Source organism: Lissotriton vulgaris, chromosome 1_1 (genome assembly GCF_964263255.1).
Source record: "Lissotriton vulgaris chromosome 1_1, aLisVul1.2, whole genome shotgun sequence".
Classification (NCBI taxonomy): domain Eukaryota; kingdom Metazoa; phylum Chordata; class Amphibia; order Caudata; family Salamandridae; genus Lissotriton; species Lissotriton vulgaris.
In genome coordinates, this window is record NC_141685.1 from 1,491,292,468 (window position 1) to 1,491,316,843 (window position 24,376).

General features: G+C 46.3%; 1 protein-coding gene across 1 annotated transcript in view; it reads left to right on the forward strand.

Annotated features, from left to right (window-relative positions):
- Window positions 1–24,376, forward strand: part of MAPK12 (mitogen-activated protein kinase 12) — a 431,974-nt gene that overhangs the window by 95,853 nt on the left and 311,745 nt on the right. The gene's annotated exons all lie outside the window — the stretch shown is intronic.

Here is a 24,376-nt window from a genome sequence, read left to right on the forward strand (position 1 = left end):
CTCAACGAGCACACACCAACATAAATATGAAAAACTTTTGTTGAAAATTATTTCTCAAGAGGGAATGATTTATAAACCGCCACTTCAGTTGAGTTACGGTGTGGAAGAAAGTGGTGTACCGAGCCCTGCAGGACTCCAAGACCGATTGTAAAGGCAGAAAAGGCCAGTTATTTAATGGCTGTGTCAACAAGCGTTGGTGTGAAGCTACAAAAAGAACACTGACCTAAGATGAGAAACCGTCTTTTGTAGTTGTAAAGCATATTCTTGTCTGAATAGGTCAGGGAAAAAAGTAATGTGAGGCGAAAGTGGAATGTCCAGTATAAGATTTTTGGATTCTGTGGAAGCACCATGGGTCTAATTCGCATAGGTGTATTTTTTCCACAAGTATATTTATTTTGCTGCTATAAATTCAATATGAACTCTTATTGGGAGTAAGACACAATTACTCAAAAAAATCTCAATGAAGGCCCCATGACTGCAGAGTCTGACGGGAGGAAGCAGTCGAGATTTAGAAAGTTGATTGAGTGGTTAAATATGGTCTATTAAGTTTACAAATTCATTGAAGAACCCAGAAGAAACAGTCTAGGCATAATACTGAAAGGAGTTTACGGATCTATTGATTTCCCCCACCACTCTTCCCCTGCCTCTTGTGGTTGATGGGTGAGTTTGGGTAAAACCATGGTAAGAGAATTTGGGCCATATGAATGAAAGGGTTTTACCCATTCTGTGTCAATGGAAAAATGTGTTCATACATAAGGCCCATAGATCCAAAGGATTGGATGAAGGGGATTTTAAAGCTTCTTAGCAGGCATCACAAGAGCCATACATGTGAAAGGAAACAAAACAAAGGGTCATACTGCACATATTGGCCTTGGCTAACAAAAGCAAAAGCAATTTCATATACTGTGAATGCCACGTGGACCTGGAGATTAATGACTGATATGTCATCTGAGGGATAATAGGAATTGTGCTTCACTCTTAAAGGCAGGAGGTAAGTGTCTTGTGAAAATGTTAGCAAAATCACACATTTGGTGGTTTTAGTTCTCTTCCATGATGTCTTTCTTGGACTGGCACTCTCAAATCTCTTGCTCTCTAGCAGCCGGATGGTGCAACCATTTGCAAAATGATTGTGAAAATCCAAATTTTTACCACATACCGGTTCTCTCCACATTGGTGGTCTTCACACTATTCGCTGCGCATCCTTCACACCTTACTTTCTTCTTTTCCACTTGCAAAGTATAATATCAACTAAGGATCCTCCTTGCTTCCTTCATTTAATTGTCCAAGCAATAATACAAATTATTCTACAACACTGGAGGCAACAGTTTTGCTGCCATTGGCTTTTCATTGGAAGGGGTGGTCTCCAGGGAAACTGCAGCTTATTTCACTTTCTGCCTTCCCTCTATTCTTTAGTGGGACTACAAGGTGAACAAATTAAAGAGGGATACAATGTTATCAACGGATTTGACCATGTAATAGATTAACTTGATGTACCCCATTCCGCCATTCACCTAGACTTAAATCAAAGTTCTGTCACAGAAGATAAATTCCGAATGGAGAATGCAGCACAGACTACCATGTCTCAAGGGTTCTCAGCATATTTTGAACCTCATTTAAATTGGATATCAATTTTTCATCTACAACGAGTGATACTGTAATTAGCAAACTATTGATACTGTTTTGAAATCTCTGTAGCAAATATGACGGCAAGCTACGTTTGTGGTGTAAGGTGCTACCATGTTCTCCCACTGAATACCTCTGGGGATAAAATCTAAACACCCCCCCCCCCCCCCCCCACGCTCTGAAGAGAAAGATCTCTTATGTAGTTTACAGAAATAAACAAATTGTACTCTTTTGGAATTGGCTAAGAGCTTGTTAGTCTAGTCAATTTCCTATTTTTATTATGAAGAATATAAAGCATTATATATCTTTCTAGAAAAATAAGTATTAAATAATATAGCCTTATAGCCCGCCATAGAGGGCTATACCGGCTATTAAAGGCCCTCTCCAGCGTTAAAGGCCGCGAGCCGAAGGCGAGGGTCTTTAACAAGGGAGAGGGACTTTAATAGCAGTATAGCCCACCTACGAAGGGCTATAAGGCTATTAGAACATTCTGTCGCTGGAGGACAGAATGTTCTAACAAAACAAACTAAGCCTTTTGGGAGCGTGAGGGGATTGGAATCCCCTCAGGCTCCCTGAAGCCTTCGTTCACAGCCAGAGCTGTGAACAAAGAAAAATTGGAATGTTGGAGCTCCAGGCTTATACCAGGCATTATAAGCCCGGAGCACTCCATTGTTTTCAATGGAGCTCCCAACATTCCAATGTTCTAATAAGAAATCCATTAATTTGTCGATATATAACTACTAATAAACGTCCCACTAGACCAGCATTGGCAAATCCAATAGGTCTTGCATATGAGGGCTATTGGTTTTGCCAATGTTTTGTAGCCATGCACTACAGCAGTGCATATGATTTGCAGTGTGGTTAAAACTAATTTAAAAACGCACTATGACACAGCCAGGGCTAATGCACTTTTTTTTTAAGTGCAGTAGCTCTGGATTCATTTTAGTACTTTTTTCAATCATTCTGTTTAGCCATGCTTCACAGCAGCCACACTACATACAGCATGGCTACAAATCATTACCAAAGTTGCCAATTCCCATGCTGTACAACATGAACAAAAATGCAATGTCCGAGCCAAAAGTCTCAATGGTGCGACCTACTGACTTTGCCAATGCCTGTTTGTGAATGTTATGATCTTGGCACTCAAATTTCCAGTTGTGCTAGCTACCATAGTTAACTATTCGTCCTTCTGCACGTGCAGTATGAACTTCGAGTAGGTAAAGAGCAGAGAAACCCAACATTGGCCCAAGAGGGGAAATTCACGGCCGCATTTCACGATATACAAATGATAAATTCAAATAACATTAACCTTCAGAGGCAAAGGTTTCCAAAGTCTGTGGCTATGGTTTAAATCTGGCAAGGACCATTCTGCTGTGGACCAATGTTGGATAGCACTGGTGTGGACAGCATGAAGCAGCCATTTAAAGTGAGTTCTGCAGCAATTTAAAGTTGAAGGCATTGTTTCATTTTGGGTCACAAGAGTGGGTTTTGCACTCCACCATTCGGCTAGAGACCGGAGCAAACGTTCTTCAGAAAACATTTAATATAACGAAGAACATTTTCCTCTTCATATCTAAAATTAGAGAGCGCACGGGGATGTTTGTTTAAAAGAAAAAACAAAAGGCTCCATTCACAGTTTCTATAATGCAACACGTGTGTTCGCTTTGTCGTGGGTGTTCACAGCAGTCAATCTCTCCTTTCTGTGAGATGGCACTTAGCATGAATTGGTAAGATGTTGTGCATTGTTGTTAACTCCCTCTCCCTGGAATAGGCAGGCCTCTGAACTCCTACGAGTTTAAAAGTGATTCAACAATACAGTACTATTTTCTCTGCAGACCTAAAATAGCGACCTTTACTTCAGCACTTTCACAACCACCCTCTTCCATCCCCTCCAATTGACCTTCGGCGCTTCTGGTGAACCCCATAAACGGGCTGAAAATCATATTCCAGTCGTGCATCCAAGAGGGCACACACTACACGTGTCCCTTTCAAATAAAATAGGGTTACTCTCCAAGGCACATAATCTTGTTAAAGCAACTATGGAGTGTACTACACAGAGCCCTGGTGAATGCACAGAGGTGAAGCAAGGTCATGCTCCCAACATCACCAACAGGCCAACAAACGAGACCTGGTCTGACACACTGCTGGACATGGCACTTACCTCACACTTTTGGTGTGATGGGATCAAATAAACCATGATGAAGATGAGAACTCGTTTTAACAATTCTCACAGTTGATGAAACAACCGAGATTTTTTTACTGCCAACAAGTTTATAAGAATATTGTTACCTTATCAGAAAAAATATCACCACAAGTACATGAATATATAGAAGAACATATCCTCTACATGAGATATAAATAAGAACATTCAGCCGATTTTTGAATTCATTATTATAGTTATGCAATACTGAATCCTAAGGACAGTTTGACAATAGCGAAGGATGAATGAAGAAGTATGACTAAGCGATAGAGTTGTCACGTCGCATAGCAACAATTAAGTCCTTTTAAATTAAATTCTGATATAAAAATTTCAATGTATATATTTGTGATCACAATGTATATATTTAAGATCATTTTCTACTCTTTTTGATACAATTAAAATATTTTATTTCCATTTGTGGTCTGGATTCTTGTATTTATACTTTGATGCCCCCATTCTATGCAGTTGCCTAAGTAGTTTTTCATAAAAAACTTACCTTACACTTTGCATGATTCTGCAAGATATGTGAAGGGCAAATAGTTCATCTGCACACTGAGTTAACCTGTTGTCTCTATTCCTTACTGTGTAAACAAAAACGGTGCAAATACACCCGCACTGCAAAGTGCTTATGGGGTATGGCGTGTTTTCCTGGCACCGCATTTGAGATTAACAATTTTCACAACTGTGTGAAGGACACCCTTCTCCACAGAAAGGCATAGTGTCAGTTTGAGTGTCTTTCAAAGTGGCTGGCTGCACATTTGTTTGATTTTTCTCAATGTTGTATGCTCTGTCTGATCATCGTTTCATTTTGGCGTTTCCAACATTATCTGCAGCTGTAGCTGTTGTGACAGCCTCAATGCAGTGGCAGAGTCAACAAGACCGAAAAAAAATCTGGCATCCGCATGTTTCATGATGTGCTATTTAGGGGTTATTTTACAGCCTGGTAAACAGGATGTTCACAAGCGGGCTCCATGGGGAGAGTTATTTGCATTCCACTTTCCTTTAAACTCTCTCATTTTGAAATCGGCAGAAAGAAAAGGAAACACCAAGCTCCCTGGAAGAGCGAGCTTGACCTCTATCTTTAAATGCACAGCATATGTGATAAGTTAAATATTGAAAGGCCTGTTTAGAGAAAGCGAGTTTGTGGAAGAATATAGTAAACCCGATTTAGTCAATGGGAGGGGCAATCTGCATCTGTGGAGCCTAAAGCAAATAAAGCCAGCAAATAGAAAGCCAGAAAAATTGAATTACAAAGCCAATGGTAAGCACCGGGTGGAATGCATTCCTAAGCCAACTTTCTGAAAGTGCACGAAATGTCTTTAGCAAACCAGACGGCTGCACTGTCTGGTAGCCTGTGACCTAATAAAAACCTCAACTGAAGCCATACCGATTTGATGAATTAACTAAGCATACGTTTGTTGCTTACAACAACTTTTAGGACAATCTAATTCGACCTCACATTTGTCATTATTCTACCAATGGGAATTAAGTTCATGCATTTTCAATTGTTGAACCCATGCTTTGCATGATAGGTTAATTTTTCCCTCTTTCAGGACTTAATGATGACACTTATTCAGTGCTCTTATTAGATGTTAGTTAACTGGTATAGGAAATCCTGTTTCCATCGACGTTTAAAATACAAAGTACTCTAAACAATTTGTATGTAAATATTTTCATGAATTAGTAATATTTCAAACATGCATCATATACATTATTTGCAAATATTTGTGTTGGCTTATGCCCTTAGGTATTAAAAAACAAAGCAGCCTAAAGGTGCTGAAAATGATCAATAATTCAGTGTAGATCCAAGGTAAAACAACACCTGGAAAATTGTATACATCACTAGTTTCCCCATTAGTAAACCTGAAAGACGAATGAACAAAAACACCCAAGCTAACTTTCATGCATAGTACATCAATTTCAAGACCGAGTGAACCTTCTCGTAACATAACTCAAAATGCAGTTTGCATTGCTAACAGGTGTGGAGAAAGTAAAGTTTAATTAGATCAATCTCCAAACCTGTCACTTCATTGGAAGATGATATCCGGTGGAAAGTGGACACGTGGGTCAAGCAGGATCATTTGTAATCACTCAAAATTCCTAGAACAGAGTAACAGAAGAGATTGAAAGGCTAATTTGTTTAAGTTGTAAAACTGTATTCTCTGCCCCTTTTCGGTCTCTTATCACCGATGTGTGTGAACACCGAGAGCACCAGCTCCTCCATCAGAGGACCAGGGCATGTTCTCTTCAGTCTGTAAAAAAAAAAAAATCCTACCTTCCCAAGGATAACGCAATTCTATTCTATATATTCTGCCACGGACGAAGACTGGAGACTTGCAACACATTCTGAGTCTATGAATACTGGACTACTTTGCAAGATCCGAAATGGCCAAGTGTTTTCTCTGTATTGTGTTTTTCTGCTACTTGATGAGGCACACGCTTGCCAGTGACTAATTCCGATTGAGCTGCCCTTTCTTTCTCAGTAGCAACTGAAGCCAAAGCTACAGTCAGCCACTGGTTATTAAATTGAAGTGGCTTCCTAGTGATCTCTTTGGGTCATTTGCAGCCACCTCCACAGTCTTGTTATTCCCACTACTCGGGTGGTGGTGACAAGTGCTTTATAATTGGGCTGTGAATGTCACCCCACACCTCCTTTTGATAAACGGTCTTTAAACATGTACATGATCCAAACTCTCAAGGAATGAACACACACTTAAACAACAAATTAATGAGAAGTCTGCCGAATGGAAGTCTCTGCTGTGGTCTAATGAAAAATTAGTGTAGTAGGCACAGGACACAGGTAAATCCCATGCAGAGGGCAGACATTTCCCTCAGTTCGTTTTGAGAGAGAACGTGTTTGCAGGGTTGGAAACTAGAATAGTAATACCAGAGGGGGAAACAAATGTGCTAACAAGCCACAGGATCCGGTGTCGAGGTGCTATAGAAAATTCAGGAGCAGGTCACAATAATTCCTTGATGAAATTTCGGCTAGCTAAACTACAAACATGACGTACTAAAGCATGACCAGATTCACTTACTGTTGTTGCGGAGGAGTTATTCCCTGAAGACAGCTTTCTATATCACTGGTATGTAATTTGGTGCCCAACCCTGTTAAATGCTGTAAGCTGGTTGATACCGTTTTTAGCCATGCAGAAGCTGGTATGCATGCATAACACAGATGAAGTGCCAGGGTAAGAGGCCCATGGAAGTCATGGTGTACTTCATCATTCATCCTGCGTCATGTAACCTAGGAGGCCACCAGGAGACTTTTTTACGATTACACTGTATACTGGTAACGTACACTCAATCGGGACAGTGGCAAAAAATAGAGCAGCAAGACCATCTGTGTCGCACAGTAGGCACATTGATTAATGCACTTTGCCTGGTGTAGTGGCATTATAAATGAGACTCCTCCATTTTTGTCTGCCATAATATAAACAGGCTCCTCTTTCTCTCTTATGAGGGTATATTTCCTTTATTTTTTCACTCTTTGAAACAAACCTTGTTCTGTTGGTTGATGAGTATACTCTTTGTGTGCTGACTGTACTTAATTTACATTTTTGAGAAATGTATATATTTTAAATTGGGGGAAAACACAAAGTGACATTATAGTTGGGAGTTGGAATAAAGCCTGAGCAAACTTTAAAAGAACAAAAACAACCACTGAAATACACCAGTTATATTTTAGTGAACTAACTAACGTGTGCCCCCATCATACCCTGCTTATGACCTTACATATTGCATGTTGGATCTAATCCTTTTTGCAGGGTCACTTCCACATTTTTGCCTTCTATTACAGAACCCATTTTTTTTGCCAATGGGGCCCTTTCTTCCATCCTAACCCATACTAAAGTGCTTATGCTCTCTCCTCTAAACATGGTAAAATTGGCATACACCTGAATGGTACTTTCAATTTACTTGCAAGTCTCCAGTAAATGGTACGACATGTACCCAGGCTGGAGTCTGTACATTAAACACTACTAGTGGACCGCAACACCCGTTGTGCCATCCACTAAAGTAGCCTTTTAAAACATGTCTCAAGCCTGTCACTGTGACCTGTAGTGCAGTTTTCAACTGCCATTTCAACCTGACATTATAAAACTTTTTTTGCTAGGCTTAAACTTTCCTTTATCATACTTATAAGTCACTCCTAAGGTAGTCGCTAGAGGCCCGTTAAGTAGGATGCATTGTATTTTTGTATTTAGAATGTAGGACATGTCTATTTAGGTTTTTACATGTCTTGGCAGTGACAAACTACTAAAGTCATTTTTCACTGATACTGATGTAAGGCCTACCTCTCCCATTGACTAACAGTAGGTTACCTTATTACATTTAAAAAGTGCTTTGCATCTGAGGACCCCCCCCCCCGGCGGGTTGGATAGGAGTCGCACATAAGTGGGGCGCTGCAAAGGAAAATGCGCAGCTGTGCCATCTCCCCTGAATGGGTGATGCTACTTTTGCGCGGTGTCTCTTTGAGCAGTCTCCCTAGGGGCTGCCAACATCCTGCCTTCCTGAGATCCCCCCTCACTAGGCGCAAATACACTGCAGCCGATACACTCCAGCGGAATCTAGCACTCCCCCTTGCCCAACACTATAGCACAGGCTTGAGCACTGACACACATCCGCCTCCTTCCACCCCTCCTTACCCAGTCACTAACCCTGGTTTGGTACAACATGTTAGTAACTAGTTCTCCCCCCTAACATTATTCCTTTGGGTACACACCCAAGTAGATGCACCTACTTTGGGAGCGGCTTGTCCCCCAAGACGCTTCATAGACATTCTGTGAACTCAATCCTTACGCTTATTGCATATAATGTTGCCTCAATTCCAGTCATGTACCCAGCATGCTATGTCTACACTTCTGATTTGTATGAATGTCATGCTTTTCACATTACCTGAAATCCCAATAAAATGGTGTAACAAAAAAAATTACATTTAAAAATTGCTACCTTTAGACTGGTAGGAGATATAGCTATGCTGTTTACACTCAAATTAATTGTGATTTAAAATTCTCATTAATGGTGAAGTCGGATCTTCAGTTAAATTCTGAAAATGCCACTTTTAGAAAATTGGCATTTCTTGTAACAACCATCTCCGCCTTCTACCAGTGTCCTGGGTCACATGACTGTGAATGGCCCAGCTGGTGGTGTTCGAGTATTCCTTCAAAAGCGTGACACAAAGTGGCTTAGATGTGGACCATTGTGATCGGATGACACCCAGCCCCACTTATACTTTAAAGGGCCTTCCCTCATGTACACCCAAAGGAACCTGACACCTGCTTTTTTTCACACTCAGACAGTTTGGATCCTTGATAAGTGGAAGGAAAATAACTTTTAGAACCAGATGTGGGGACCATAAAAGAATTCCCCCCCACACACACGCACACATACACACATAAACATAATGGCTGGCATTAGCTATAAATACTGGACCTCCAGAACCACTTTTCAGAACAATTGTGGACCTGTGGAAAGTATAGAAGGCCTACCCTGCTGCCAGAAGACTGCTCTGCTGCTTGAATAGCTGTGTTGCGGTCTGAGAAGAAAGAAGGGACGTGTTTGCCTTTGTTCCAGGCTACCCAGAGTAACTGCAAGAATCTGAAAGAGACACCTTAGTGATAGATTCCTTACCTTAGAATATTCCCCAGGCGTCAGACTGGATCCGGAAAGTTTTTGCTTAGCAGTACCCCAGCGCGTCAGTAGGTGGCGTCGTGCTGCTCCGCGTCCGTCACTGGCGTCGTAAGCGCTGGGATGACGTCATTGATACTACTTAGGCGTCATCCATGCTCGCTGATGTCAGTTCTTTTTTTTTTTTCTGCGCCGAAAGTGCAGATCCGGATTGATCACAAACCTCAGTCATTTTTTAACTACTTTTTGAGACTTTTGTCTCCTTCTCTTGTCTCTTAGGGAACGTAGGGATGCCTGGCTTTAAGTCTTGTGGGTCGTGCCGCCGTAACATGTCGGTGGCGGACCCCCACGATGTCTGCCTCTTCTGCCTGGAGAACGACCATCAATCCCGGGACTGTTGAGACTGTCGAGCCATGGCCCCGAAGGCCTTGCGGGAGCGGTGCCGGAAGTTGCTGAAGGTCCGGCACTCCTCTCACCGCCTCTCCGTTTGCGGAACTGGAGCCGTCGCTCCTCGGGCTCTAAGTCTTCGCCTTCAGATTCCAGTAAGCGACGCCATAAAAAGAAGTAGAAGAAGAGTGTTTGCTCTCTGACGTCCCCCCGTCGCTCCTCAGATGGCGGACGAGGGGGGACAGGGTCTGCCGTACCCGGGCCGTCGGTGACTTCCGAACAGACGCAAGAGTTTCTTGCTGCCATGGGCTACCTTTTTAGGCCTTGGGCTCACACCGGCGCTCCTGCGGGCCCCATGGTCCTGTGTCCAGATCCTGTTGGCCCGGCGGTACCGCCTCCGGGGCCACAGGATCCAGCGCCCTCGGCTCCAGCGCCACAAGGTGCCGCGCCGCTGGCTCCGGTGCTGCCCTGGACTCCGGCCCCAGTACCGCCCCTGGCTCCGCCACAGGCGCCGCACTGGGTGCCGTTTATCCCACCCCTGCCCCGGTTCTTGGACCATTTCGTTCCGACCTGGGATCCGCATTGGGATGCGTCCCCAGCCGGCTCAGTTTTCGGTGCCGTTCCCAGCTACGCTTGCTCCCCCCTCCGGCTCCGGCCATGCCGCCTCGGTCAGCTCCTTCTACTCCGGAGCCGGACGAGGACTGGGACGTCTCCGAGGACCCTCTCGCACGGCAGTGTTGGGTAGATGACCTTCAAGATGCGGGAGACCTTGATGCGTCTTCTGACCCGGGGTTTGCCTCACCTCCACCTACTATGGAGGAGGGCGCTTCCTACACTATGGTGCTGCATTGGGCGGTGGAGGCTCTCCATCTCGACCTCCCTACGGTGGCCCTTAAGACCTTACGGAGGTGCTCCAGACGGCATCTATGTCGTCGGTGCCGCTGCTCCCTTTCAATGAGGCCCTTACCGAAGTCCTCTTGGCCACCTGGTTGCGGCTGGCCTCTGGGCACCAGTGGATAAGAACGTCTCTAGGCGGCGTCATCGCCCTAGGCCTTGCGATCCCGCCTTCATTGACCACTCACCCCACGCCTGAGAGCCTTGTCATTCAGGCCTCAATGTCGCAGAGTGCAATTCCCATGGCTCCGCCGGATAAGGACTCTGAGCGACTCGACCAGTATGGCAAGAGGTTGTTCTCCTCAGCCAGCTTGGGGTTGCGGTCGGTTAACACCGCCTGCTTATTGGGCCTTTACTCCCATGCAGTGTGGGATTCGGTAGCCAAGGTCTTGCCTCAGTGTCCCGAGGAGGTCCAGGCTGTCCTTTCCCAAGCGATTACGGAAGGCAAGGATGCGGCAAAGTTTGCCATCAGGTGTGGTCTGGACACAGCTGATTCGTTGGGCAGGGCGATTTCCACGACTGTGGCGTTGCAGCTCCATGCCTGGTTGCGGTCTACCGGGTTCTCTCCCGATGTCCAGGGCTCGCTCATGCACATGCCCTTTGATGGCTCCTGCCTTTTTGGCGACAAGGCTGACAATGCCCTGGAGCGCTTTAAAGACTCAAGGGCCACGGCCAAGTCTTTGGGTCTTTCCACAAAGAACTCTGCCACGCATGGGTTTCGTTCCTTTTGTGCCCAGGGCAAAAGCACTCAAGCATGCTGCTCCACAAAGCCTGTGCAGAACCAGCCTCAGCGCGGACGTGGATTCCGCTGGGGCGGGTCTGGTAACCAGCGGGCGGGTCAGTCCACCTCCACCCCCGCTGCTTCCACCTCTAAGCCTTCCTAATCAGAGCTTCAGGGAGTACCCCACGCCGGTAGGTGGCAGGGTCCATTACCACCTCCACCACTGGTGCGAAATCACATTAGACAAGTGGGTGCTGCAGATAATCTGCCAGGGTTACTTGCTCCCCTTTCTGTCCTCCCCTCCAGCCATGCCGCCTTGGTACCACCAACTGTCGGGGGATCATTTAACTCTTCTCCACCAGGAAGTCATGGCCCTCCTGGCCAAGGGGGCCATCGAGTGCGTTCCTGGTCAGGAAATCGGTAGTGGTTGTTATTCCCACTACTTTCTGATCCCAAGAAGGACAAGGATGGGCCTGTACCCCATCTTCGACCTCCGGGACGTCAAGTGCTTCCTTCGGAAGGAGAAGTTCAAGATGCGAACTGTGGCTCAGGTCCTGGCTTCCCTGGACCCTGGAGACTGGATGATAGCGTTGGACTTGCAGGACGCATATTTTCAAATCCCCGTCCTACCGGCCCACCGGCGTTACCTGCGGTTCACTGTAGGCCAAGAGCATTTTCAGTTTGCAGTGCTCCCCTTCGGCCTTACCAGTGCCCCTCTGGTGTTCACGAAGGTGAAGGCAGTGGTCGCATCTGCGCAGGTTAGGGGTGTCAGGCGTCTCCTACCTCGACAACTGGCTGTTGAAGGCAGGCTCACCCCAGGCAGTTGTAGCCCACCTCCAGACTACATCCGAACTCCTGCATTTGCTGGGGTTGTCCATCAATGTGCGGAAGTCGTAGCCGAGTCCCTCTCAGAAGCTCCCTTTCATCAGAGCTGTTTCGAAGCTGTTTCGGGTTTATCCTCCTGAGCAGTGAGTCTGGGATATTCAGGCTATGATTCTGCTTTTTTCAGCCTCTATCCCAGGTTTCAGTCAGGCTTACCCTCCGGCTTCTGAGTCTGCTGACGTCCTGCATCCTGCTGGTGAAGCATGCCAGATGGCATATGCGGACTGTGCAGTGGGACCTGAAGTTCCAGTGGGCACAGCATCAGGGCAACCCGTCCGATCACGTCCGGATGTCGGAGGGCACTGCACGACAGTTGCAGTGGTGGCTCGCGAATCGGGATTGGGTCAGTGGCAGATCTCTCTCCCTTCCCCAATCGGAGCACACAGTGATGACGGATGCGCCCCTCCTGGGATGGGGGGGCCACATGGGAGAGGCGGATATCAGGGGCCTCTGGTCTCCGGTGGAGTCCCAGCTCCATATCAACCTTCTGGAGCTGCGGGCGATCCGACTTGCACTGAAGGCATTCCTTCCCTCTGTTCGCGGAAGTGTAGTGTAGGTATTCACGGACAACACCACCGCCATGTGGTATTGCAACAAACAGGGCAGGGTAGGGTCGTGGACCCTATGTCAGGAGGCCCTGCGCCTCTGGACATGTTTGGAACATCAAGGCATTACCTTGGTGGTTCAACACCTGGCAGGTTCTCTGAACGCCAGAGCGGACGAACTCAGCCGCCGGTGCATGGTGGATCACGAATGGCGTCTGAACTCCTGACGTGGAGCAAGGTCTCTTTCTGCAGTGGGGAGAGCCATGGTTAGATTTATTCCCTACCGAAGTGAACGCGCAATATCATCAGTTCTGCACATTGGCATTTTCAAGGCGGCGCTAGCTCGGAGACTCCTTGTCGCGAGTCGAGCTGCGGTCTATTGTATGCCTTTCCGCCTATTACACTTCTGCCCAGAGTGCTGAAGAAGATCAGGCGCGACTGAGCTCAACTCATTCTTGTGGCTTTTGTTTGGACTCTAAGAGTATGGTATCCCGAGCTACTCAGTATGAGCATCGATCCCCCGATCCTTCTGCCTCTTCAGGAGGATCTTCTCTCGCAGCAGCAAGGGACGGTCCTCCACCCGAACCTGTCTCACCTCCACCTCCATGCGTGGAGATCGAAAGGCGTCAACTGTCGCCATTCAATCTTCCTCCTGAAGTTTGTGATGTCATTCTGGCAGCCAGGCGTCCCTCCACCAAAATGGTATACGCCTGCAGGTGGAACAGATTTGTGGCACGGTGTGCAGCAAAGGCTGGGTATCCATTTTCTGCCCCTCTTTCTGAGGTTCTTCTGTTCCTTCTCTCTTTGGCCCAGCAGGGCTCTGCTCTGGGCACTATCAAAGGTTATCTTTCAGCAATCTCTGCCTTTCTACGACATCCAGATCAGCCTTCTCTTTTTAAGTCCCCGGTTGTTAACCGTTCTCTTAAAGGCATTAAACATATGTTTCCACCCGTACCCTTCATAATGCCTCAGTGAGACTTAAATCTTGTCTTGACTTTTCTGATGTGCGCTCCTTTTGAGCCCCTTCATAACTGTCCCTTACGTCTTCTTACTCTCAAGACAGCTTTCCTGGTAGCTATCACCTCTGCCAGAAGAGTGAGTGAGGTCCAGGCTCTTTCTTCTTAAACCTCTCCTTTCTGTTCATCCGGACAAGGTGGTTTTAAGGACCCGTCCTTCTTTTCTGCCAAAGGTTGTCACGCCCTTCCACATTGGGCAGACCATCACTTTGCCCACCTTCTTTTCGACTCCGCATCCTTCAAGGGAAGAGGAGAGGCTCCACCGTCTAGACCCAAAAAGTGTGCTCGCATTCTATCAGCAGCGTACACAGCAGTTCCGGGTGGATGATCAGCTGTTTGTTGGTTACGTGGGCACCAAAAAAGGTTGGTCTGTGCACAAACGGACTATCTCCCTGTGGGTCGTTCTGTGCATCAAAGCATGTTACTGCTTGGCCAAGAAGGAGCCTCCTGTGGGGCTGCGTGCCCATTCGACCAGGGCGACTGCATCCACTACTGCCTTGGGACGTGGCGTTCCCTTGCAGGACATTTGTCAGGCAGCTACGTGGGCCACGCTGCACACGTTTACCTAACACTACTGCCTTGATGGTCAGGTCCGGAGAGACGGCTTCTTTGGCCATTCTGTGCTCCATGACTTTCTGGTGTAATCTTGTTCGCAGACCCACCACTGGGGTTGGTATTGCTGGTGTATCTAGTCTAAGGTAAGGAATCTATCACTAACGTGTCTCTTTCAGATTCACAAGTTACTACTTGTGTAACAATATACCTGTAAGAGACATTAGTTAGTGAAAGATTCCTTACCGCCCCACTCATCCTCCCCGTTCTGCGAACGGATTACTAGGGTTAAGGTCATCCCCTTTTAGGGCCCTAGTTTCTCGCATGACTCTACGTTTCGATGCGGAAAGTCGTGTACAGAACTGACGTCAGCGCGCATGGGTGGCGCCTAAGTAGTGTCCGTGACGTCATCCCGGCGCTTACAACGCCAGAGACTGATGTGGAGCTGCACGACGCCACCTCCCGACGTGCAGGGGTACTGCTAAGCAAAAACTTTCCGGATCCAGTCTAACGCCTAGGGAATATTCTAATGTATGGAATCTATCACAAACTAATGTCTCTTACAGGTATATTGTTACACAAATAGTAACTTGTGCATCAGTTGGCTGACCTCATGTGTGAGCTACAGGGATACAGCCAGCTTCAGGTGTCTTCCTGTAACTGCCCAGCTGACCTGCTGCAACTGCCCGAGCCATGCTGCTGGCCTGATCCCAAAGCGGTGCCAACAGGTCCTAGACCCCTGGCTTGCATCAGTGGAAGCTCTTACTGCAAGATGAGCTGAAATTCCTGAGGTTTGGGCTCTTTGCAACATTGAACGGGCCCATTTGCGCCAAGACTCCACCACCTGTGAAGACTGCCAACGTAAAGCTCTGGTAAAACCTGGTCTTTGTACTGACAACTGTCCCCGGCAACACAAGACCTTCACTTCATGCTACAACAACGACAGCCCATGCCAACTGTCTGCAGCGCTCAACGAGCTCTTAATGTTGCAGTGACAGTGACAAAGGTCTAAAATACCTGGCCTGCTCTCCAGCAATGAGAATCTGCATTGACCATCTGCAATGCTCAGCTTTCTTAAATGCGAACTGAACTCTTTGTGCCGGACTTAGAAGGTAACTTTTCAGTAGGACTAACCTAGTCCCTTTATCATGCCCACGCTTCGTGGTCGGCCTAAACCTGTTTCAAACAGCTCTTATGTACAGCTAGAAATTGCGAGTAGTGGAGGTTTGTTGCTTGTGGAGGGGTAGGTTTAGGGATCTGGCCTAGGCACTGAGTCCAAGTAGAATGTGGATTTGATGCATAGTCTGGCTGAGGCCATGAATGAGAAGCCATGAGTAATATAATCAATCAGCCATTTAACATGTCCTGATTGCTGTAATATGTCAGCTAATAAGCAGTGCATGATGGGGGCCCATGTTATAGTTACTTTACTAGACTATAAAATTCTAACTTCAGGTTTTTTATTTTATTTTGTAATGTTAGCTTGTCTTATTCCCAATTAACTCTCAGAACTTTCAATGACAGTGTATATATATATATATCTATTAACTTTACTGTTTTAAAATGTGTTAGATGTCCATTTGCAGCACGGCCACATACCCCTGGGAGTCTGGACATGCTTCTCTCCCCCCTCTCCCCTTTTCTTAGGCCCCACAATGCACTGCTTAACACCTCACATATTACATCACTCATGACATGGTCAGTGACATCACTGATGACATTTCAAATCACATCACTGATGGCATCATCCACAAAACCACTCACACACCCGCACAACCACTCACACAGCCACTCGTACACCCATAGAACCACTCTCACATCCACTCACCAACACATACAGCTACTTACCCCCACACAGCCACCCACTCACACACCTGCACAACCACTCACAAACCCACTCATTCATCCTCTGAGACATGCACTCATACACCACTTACACACCCACACACAGTTTCTCAAACATCCAGTCAAACACCAATACAGCTACTTACATACCCACTGACTCGCCTTCACACATCCATACAACCACTCACACACATACAACCACTCACACACACATACAACCACTCACATGTCTGTTCACTCATCCATCGAAGCATTACCACAGCCACTTACACACCCAAAAAGAAACAATCACATACCCACTGACAAACCTACACAGCCACTCTCAAACACACTGACAGCCACTCGCTCACCCACTGACCGATCTAAACAACCACTTGCATACCTACTCAGACATCCATACACCCAATAAGACACCCACTCGCACATTCATACTGACAATGACAAGGCCACTCAGATGACCTATATTAGAAATAGTATCACTTTGTTGTAGTAGTAGAGAACAATTATTAATTTAACTTATGCAGTATCTCAATATATATGTTTAACTGTCTTAAACATTTATGAAACACACTCACTGGATGATGTCATCAGTGATGTCATTTGAGATGTCATCAGTGATGTCACTTACCATGTTATGAGTAATGCAATATGTGAGGTAATAAGCATTGCATTGCGGAGGCGTAAGTTATAGTTATCTCACTTAACTACTGAATTTCTATGGTTTTGTGCATGTAAAATCTGAGCCTAACTATAACATCCCTATAACCTTGCGTTTTTTCAGTTTATTTCTACTTTTTTTTCTCAAATTAATATCCAATTATAACATCCCTGTAACCTTTTGTTTTTTTGTTCAGTTACTTTCACTGTTATTTAATATAAATTATACTGCAATTTAACCTGTAACTTTCATCTAGTAATACTATTTTTTTTTTTACAACTACATTAAAAAATATTTTGACAAAGTGCATGTGTGAGTGGCTGTATGGGTCTGTGAATAGATGTGATGTTTTGTGGGTCTGTGAGTGGCAGTGTGTGCGGTGTCTGTGGGTCTGAGTGGATATGTGAGTGGTTGTGTGGATATGTGAGTGGTTGTGTGGATATGTGAGTGGTTGTGTGGGTCTGTGACTGGTTGTGTGGGTTTGTGAACTTGTCTGGGTCTGTGAATGGGTTTGTGAGTGTCTGTGGTTCTGTGAGTGTGTGAGTGACGCTATGTCTGTGAGGGGGTTGTGAGTGCCTGTATGGGCTTGTGAGTGGGTGTGTAAATGCCTGTATGTGTCTGTGTGGGTCTGTGAGTGCCCATGTGGGTCAGTGAGTTGGTGTGTGAATGCCTGTGTGGGCCTGTGAGTGGTTTTGTGCATGTGAGTTTGTGTGGCTCTGTATGTGTGTCTGTTATTGCCTTCATAGCTCTCTGAGTGGGTGTGAGAGTGCCTGAGTGGGCTTGTAAGTGGATGCATGGGTCTGTAAGTATGTGTATGAGTATGTGCATGATTATGAGTGTCTCCATAGGTCTGTGAGTGAGTGGGTGTGTGAGTGGATCTAATAGTGGGTATCTGAGTGGATCTATGAGTGTTTGTGTGTGACTGCCTGTGTGGGTGTGAGAGGGCCTCTGGGTTTCTAAGTGGATGAATGGTCTGTGAGTACCTGCATACAGTGGCGTGGCTAGCCCAATGGGCACCAGTGGTAGTCTCTGCGTTTGCCTCCACGCAGATGCGCACTGAGGAGGGGGGGTGCTGGTGAGTATGTGCTTCGTTTGCTGCCCCCTCGCTTCAAATGCATTGCGGGGGGGCTGTTGCCGCCCGAGACGGCTGCCGCCCCATAACTCATGCTGCTCGGGGAAGACCTCCTCCGGACCCCCTACGCAACTGCCTGCATAGGTCTGTGAGTAGATTTGTGTGTACCACTGTGGTTGTATTAGTAGGTCTGTAATTGCCTGCATGGATTTCTGAATGGATCAGTGAGTGCCTGTGTGGCTCTGTCAGTGGTCTGTGAGTGCCTGAGTGGGTGTGTAAGTGGCGCTATGGGTCTATGAGTGGGCCTGTGAGTGATTGTGTGGGTGTGTGAGTTTTTGTGTGGCTGGCTCGTTGAGTGGGTGGGTGTGTGAGTGCTTGTGTCGGCCTGTAAGTGGGTGTGTCAGTGGAGAAGTGTGGCTCAATGATTAGAGCGGCAGACCCTGGTGCAGAGGGCTAGCCCGGGACCAGGGTTCAATTCCCCGCCTTGGCGGGTCTTGGGCTCAAAATTCCACGGACCTGATAATTCTCGCCTCGGTGCCTATTCCAATCATGGAGTCCCACTTTGCAACTCTGGGCAATAGCTTGCTTAATCTCCACAACGGCCCCCACAATGGTAAGGATGCCTGGCCACCACCTTGGGAGTGCCCAGGAGTGGACGCCTCACAGGGAAAGCCAGGATGGGTTCCAAAGCATTATTCGTACAAGCGCCTTGAGACCCTTGCGGTGAGTAGTGCGCTATACAATTATCAATTTTTTACAATTTACAATTTTATCCATGGGTCTGTAAGTAGGTGTGCGAGTACCTGTAGGGCACCTCTAATTACTTGAAAGCTCGGCTCCCGAGATACTCCCAGGCCCGTGCGCTCTGCTCCAATTGCCGCGTTCGGCTTGCCACCCCACGAGTGAAAAGGGCTCGGCTGGGAGGTCCAACTTTCTCGGCTAATGTTGCGACACTGTGGAACACCCTGCCCCAAGCAATTCAGCAAGCCCCCTCTGAAATCTGCTTCAAGCGGTTGCTAATGACCTGGCTCTTTACCCAACCACGCTAGGCGTTATCACTTCAGTCCTCTTGGTCAACTCTGTTCTTCCCAGCGCCGGGACACTTCCTCGCAAGGTAGCTGTTCGCGCTTTATAAAATGCCGTATTTTTATTATTATTATTATTATGTCTGAGAGTGGATGTGTGAGCAGAGGAGTGGGTCTGTGAGTGGGTGTGTGACTGCCTGTGTGCGTATCTGAGTGAGTTTCAGATGCTTCTGTGGGTCTGTAAGTGGATGCATGGGTCTGTGAGTACCTGCATAGATCTGTGAATACCTGTGTGGATTCCTCAGTGGGTGTGATGGTGCATGTATGGGTCTGTGAGTTGGAGTGATTTTGTGGGTCTGTAAGTGGGTGTGTGAGTAGGGTGCTGTGTGGGTCTGTTAGTGGGTGGGTGTAAGAGTGCCTGTATTGGTCTGTGAATGGGTATGAGTGCCTGCATGGGTCTGTGAGTGGGTTTGCGAGTGCCTTAGTGGGTCTGGGAGTGGCTGTGTGGGTTTGTGGGTATGTGTTAAAGTGTCTGTGTGGGTCGGTCAGTAGGTGTCTGAGAGGGTCTGTGAATGGATGTGTGTCTACCAGGGTGTGAGTGGGTCTAGGAATGTCTGCATGGGTCTCTAAGTGGGTATTTCAATGCTACGTGGGTCTGTGAGGGCCTGGATGGCTGTGAGCGGGTCCACGATAGAGCCGGAGCGGTCCCAAGTCCCGCCCTTGATGGGCGTCGGCACAGAATGCCTCCTGGTACCTGTAGTCCACCTTAGTAAAAACAGCCTGTGAACAAGGACTCGATGGAGTTTGAAACGCGTCTGGTGATAACTTTGGCAATTGTATTCGAAGTGTGATGGTGTGCTTACCTGCTGCCTTCTGCAATAAAAGGGCGTTAACTCCTCATGTGTGGCTTCTTCTTTTGGGAAACCTTGGTCTTCGATGTTTTGCGGCTCGTCCGGCCGCGGAGAAGCCTCGCTGCCTAACATTGGGCGGATCTGAAACGCTTTTAATCTCGAGCTTTTGTAAGAATGAGGAGGTCATTGTTACAGATTACATAAGCAGCAGGAGCAGGCATGCTGTGCCCACTGGGGATAATATTTGTGGACTATCAAACAACAGCACCCACAGGGGTTTGTACTAAGGTGGACTACAGGTACCAGGAGGCATTCTGTGCCGACGCCCATCAAGGGCGGGACTTGGGTGTATTTAACAACGTGCTCCACTGAAAGTCTGTTGTTTCCCTCTTGCCAAACAGCCTGTGAACAAGGACCCGATGGAGTTTGAAACGCGTCTGGTGATAACTTTGGCAATTGTACTCGAAGTGTGATGGTGTGCTTACCTGCTGCCTTCTGCAATAAAAGGGCGTTAACTCCTCATGTGCGGCTTCTTCTTTTGGGCAACCTTGGTCTTCGATATATATATATATATATATATATTTATTTATTTATTTATTTTACCTACTGACGGTCGCCAGTAGGTAGTTATAGTTGGGACCTAGTTTCCATAGGAAGAACCGAGGCACAAGAAAGCAGTGAAACAAACGTGCAAAACACGCAAAGGGGGCAGGGTAGAAACACCCTGACCCCCTAGGCCTGCTCAGGGGGTCCCACAAGGACCCCCCAATTTTTTTTTTTAATTGGCGGGTACAAAGTACAGGACTCTGTATGGTACTCTGTACCTTCCTGAGCGCATACTTGAGGTTCCTGGTGGGCTAGTTGGCCCCCAGGGACCCCCGGTATGAAAGGGGAATTAGTTCCCCCTCTGCAAACGCGCTAGGGGGAAGCGTTGCAGAGAGGTGTAAAAAGGGTCGTGGCCTCATTACACCTCTCTTCAGCGCAGGTCCCTGGTGCATACTGGAGGTTCCTGGTGGGCTAGTTGGCCCCCAGTATGCAAGGGGACTTAATCCCCCAATTTAGAACGCGCTACGGGCGTGTTTGCACAGTGGTGGAGGTAGGGAGCGGGGCTTGAGGTGATATGTATGCAAATATGCCCTGTGGCGCGTTTTAAGTTGGGGAATTAATTCCTCTTCAATCCGGAGGTCCCCTTGGGGCCAACTAGTCCAACAAGTACCTTCAGTAAGCACCACGGAGCTGCGTTGCAGAGTGTTGATAAAAGGGGACGTGCCCTTTGAACACCTCTCTTCAACGCAGCTCCCTGGCGCATACTGGAGGTACCTGGTGGGCTAGCTGGCTCACAGGGGACCTCGGGATTGAAGAGGAATTAATTCCCCAAACTAAAACGCGCCACAGGGTGTGTTAGCACACATGTCACCTCAGGCATCGCCCCCTTCCTTCACTATTGAGCGAAATATTCCTCTAAAATCAGCCGAACTACGAATTCCGATTTACTCACCTGTTCTCAGGAGAGACCTCAGTGCTGCATCTTTCAGCCCACTACTGATCCTGAAAAGTAACTCTAACCATACTTACAGTAACTTGAATTTCCTTCCATAGGCTAATATTGACTGGTTTCACTTGGAAATACTTCTTCTAAGTGTGGAGTTTTGGAACTTTAAAAAATTCCTCTAAAATCAGCCGAACAACGAATTCCGATTTACTCACCTGTTATCGGGAGAGACCTCGATGCTGTATCTTTCAGCCCACTACTATTCCTGAAAAGTAAATTTAACTGAACGTACCAGTAACTTGAATTTCTTTCCATAGGATATCATTGCCTGCTATATAAAATACTAGCAGCCTGTCCCGACCTTGTCTGGGAGCATTCAGGCTTCTCCTACCCCCCACCTGCCCCAACCTAGCCCAGCAGCCCGTGCCCCCGCCCGCTCCGTTCCCCGCCTGGCCCGACCCCTGCCTGGCCCGACATTGCCTTTCCTCTTGCTTTCTTTTTTCCCGCCTGGCCCGACCCCCGCCTGGAATGTTCCCGCCTGCCCCGACATTGGCTTTCCTTACCTCAGCCGCCGCTCTGCTCCTCACCTCCTGTCCGCGAGCCTTACCTGAGCCGCCGCTCTGCTCCTCACCTGTCCGCGAGCCTTACCTGAGCCGCCGCTCTGCTCCTCACCGCCTGTCCTCCGCCGCTCCTCCCCCGCGCCATGTCCGCCTCTCCGCTGCTCCCACTGCTGCTGGCCTCACATCACCGCTCCTCCCCCGCGCCATGTCCGCCGCTCCTCGGACGCCTCTCCTCCCCGTGCTGACGTGAGCACGCACGTCGTGGCCGGCGCTACTTTGTGGGGGACTACTTTTTGTAAAAATATAAATATTGTAAATACCGGTTAATTTTTACATTTATCTAGCCTATAACCATCTACACACCCTGCCGATTTCAACGCTGTATCGGGTGTGTAGATTGGCGCAGTGGCTCCCAAGTTTACCCGCCTCAAAGCCTGAAAGTTTCTCCTTTATTATAGTAGTATCTAGCCTATAACCATCTACACACCCTGCTGATTTCAACGCTGTATCGGGTGTGTAGATTGGCGCAGTGGTTCCCGAGTTTACCCGCCTCAAAGCCTGAAAGTTTCTCCTTTATTATAGTAGTATAGATATATAAATTAAAAAAATATAAAATAAAAAAAAATATTACAATTTCAATATTTTTAAAAACATTTTTTTCCAATTTATATTAAAAATATGTAATGTAATTTAAAAAATAAAATATCTAAATAAATAATTTAAAACAATGTAGTAAATTAGTATAAAAAATATAACAATTAATACATTTAAAAATTATCATTTACAAAACCTTTGAAATTCACTGAAAAAACCATAGGTTTCAGCCACATTATAGTTAGAAATTAGCATTTAAAAAACCTTAGAAATTCACTGAAAAAACCATAGGTTTCACACATGGTGGACATTTCACTCATACAAAACCATTGAAATTCCCCCGTTATAGTTAGTTCAGCTAACTATAACTCGCGCGCCCGCAATGCACTGCTGATGACGTCACATATTGCATCACTCATGACTTGGCCAGTGACATCACTGATGGATGACATCTCAAAGGACATCACTGATGACATCATCCTTGTGAAAGAGTGTCAGACCTCTTCTCAGCGTAATATAACCTTTGATACACACATTCAAAAATAGAAATTAAAAATTTCAAAACTATGGAGATACCAATACCAGTTACAACAACCTATTCAGTAATTCCAAAATCTACATCCACATCCATTCATTCACCAACAGTTCTATATAGTCACTCATACATGTACTCACTCATCATATGTACTCATACACCTATACATCCTGTTACACACCGATACTCATCTATAGAGTTACTCACACATATACTCACACCAGCAAATAAACTATCAAACATCCATTTACTTTCATATACAGTTATACACATACCACTACACTTACGTCTACAGAAACGAACACATACATACTCTCTTAAACAATCACTTATAGAAACACATACTTATTTATACAGGAACTCTTCCAATCTCTCACTCTCATATATACATCAATACTCACATATACTAGTTTAAAACATATGTACTTACTAATGAAGACACTTTTGAGACAGTCATTCACTCATTAACACACCCACAAAACACTCATCCACCCATACAGTCCTGCACACATGCTGTTTTCAAAAAACATACAAACAGTGAGTCACTCATTCATGCATCTATATGGTAAGTAATACCCCCCACCGAACCATACAGACACTCCTATTGATACTCAGAAAACAAACTAATAACCCAAGTGCTTAATTTTTGCTTTCCTAGTTCAGATATATTGTCAAATATTTGTACAGTTCATTTACCTTCCTTTAAATTGTGTGCCCTAGAAGAAAATAACCCCAGTGCCCAGCAAGATTTTCACATAAGTCAGCTCACTTTTTTTTTGATTTCTGTAATTTTTTATTGTATATAAAAAAATATATATTTACATGGAGCATACATGAGTGAAAGAAGAAAGGAAGGAAAAAAAGAAAAAGAAGGCGCCGGGGGGGGGGTATAGCAATATTGTCCTGCAATAGTTCGATCTTGCAATGGTACGTGGGGTCGGATAGTTCGAGTAGTCCAAAAAAGGAAGAAGTCCGTTTTCCGAGTCTTGCTTGGCGTTGTCTTCTGTCCCCCCTTTTGCACTGCCTGGTGGGTATAACGCCCCGGACGATAGAGAGGATAGAGAGGGATAGAGGTAGGAAAGGAGATAGGAGAGTGTTCTTCCTCGCAGGTTTCTTTTGTTAGAGTGTGGGTCCCTATAGTGTGTCCCTTGATGGATTTCTAGTGTCTAGTGTTTGCGCCTAGGGGGGTTTATGTGATGAAAGGTCTAGGGGTCCCCATATGTTTGATTGCCTGTGTGTTTTCGGTGAGTGTTTCGCTGTGATGTTATCTGCCCCTCTTAGGAATGTGACCCAGTT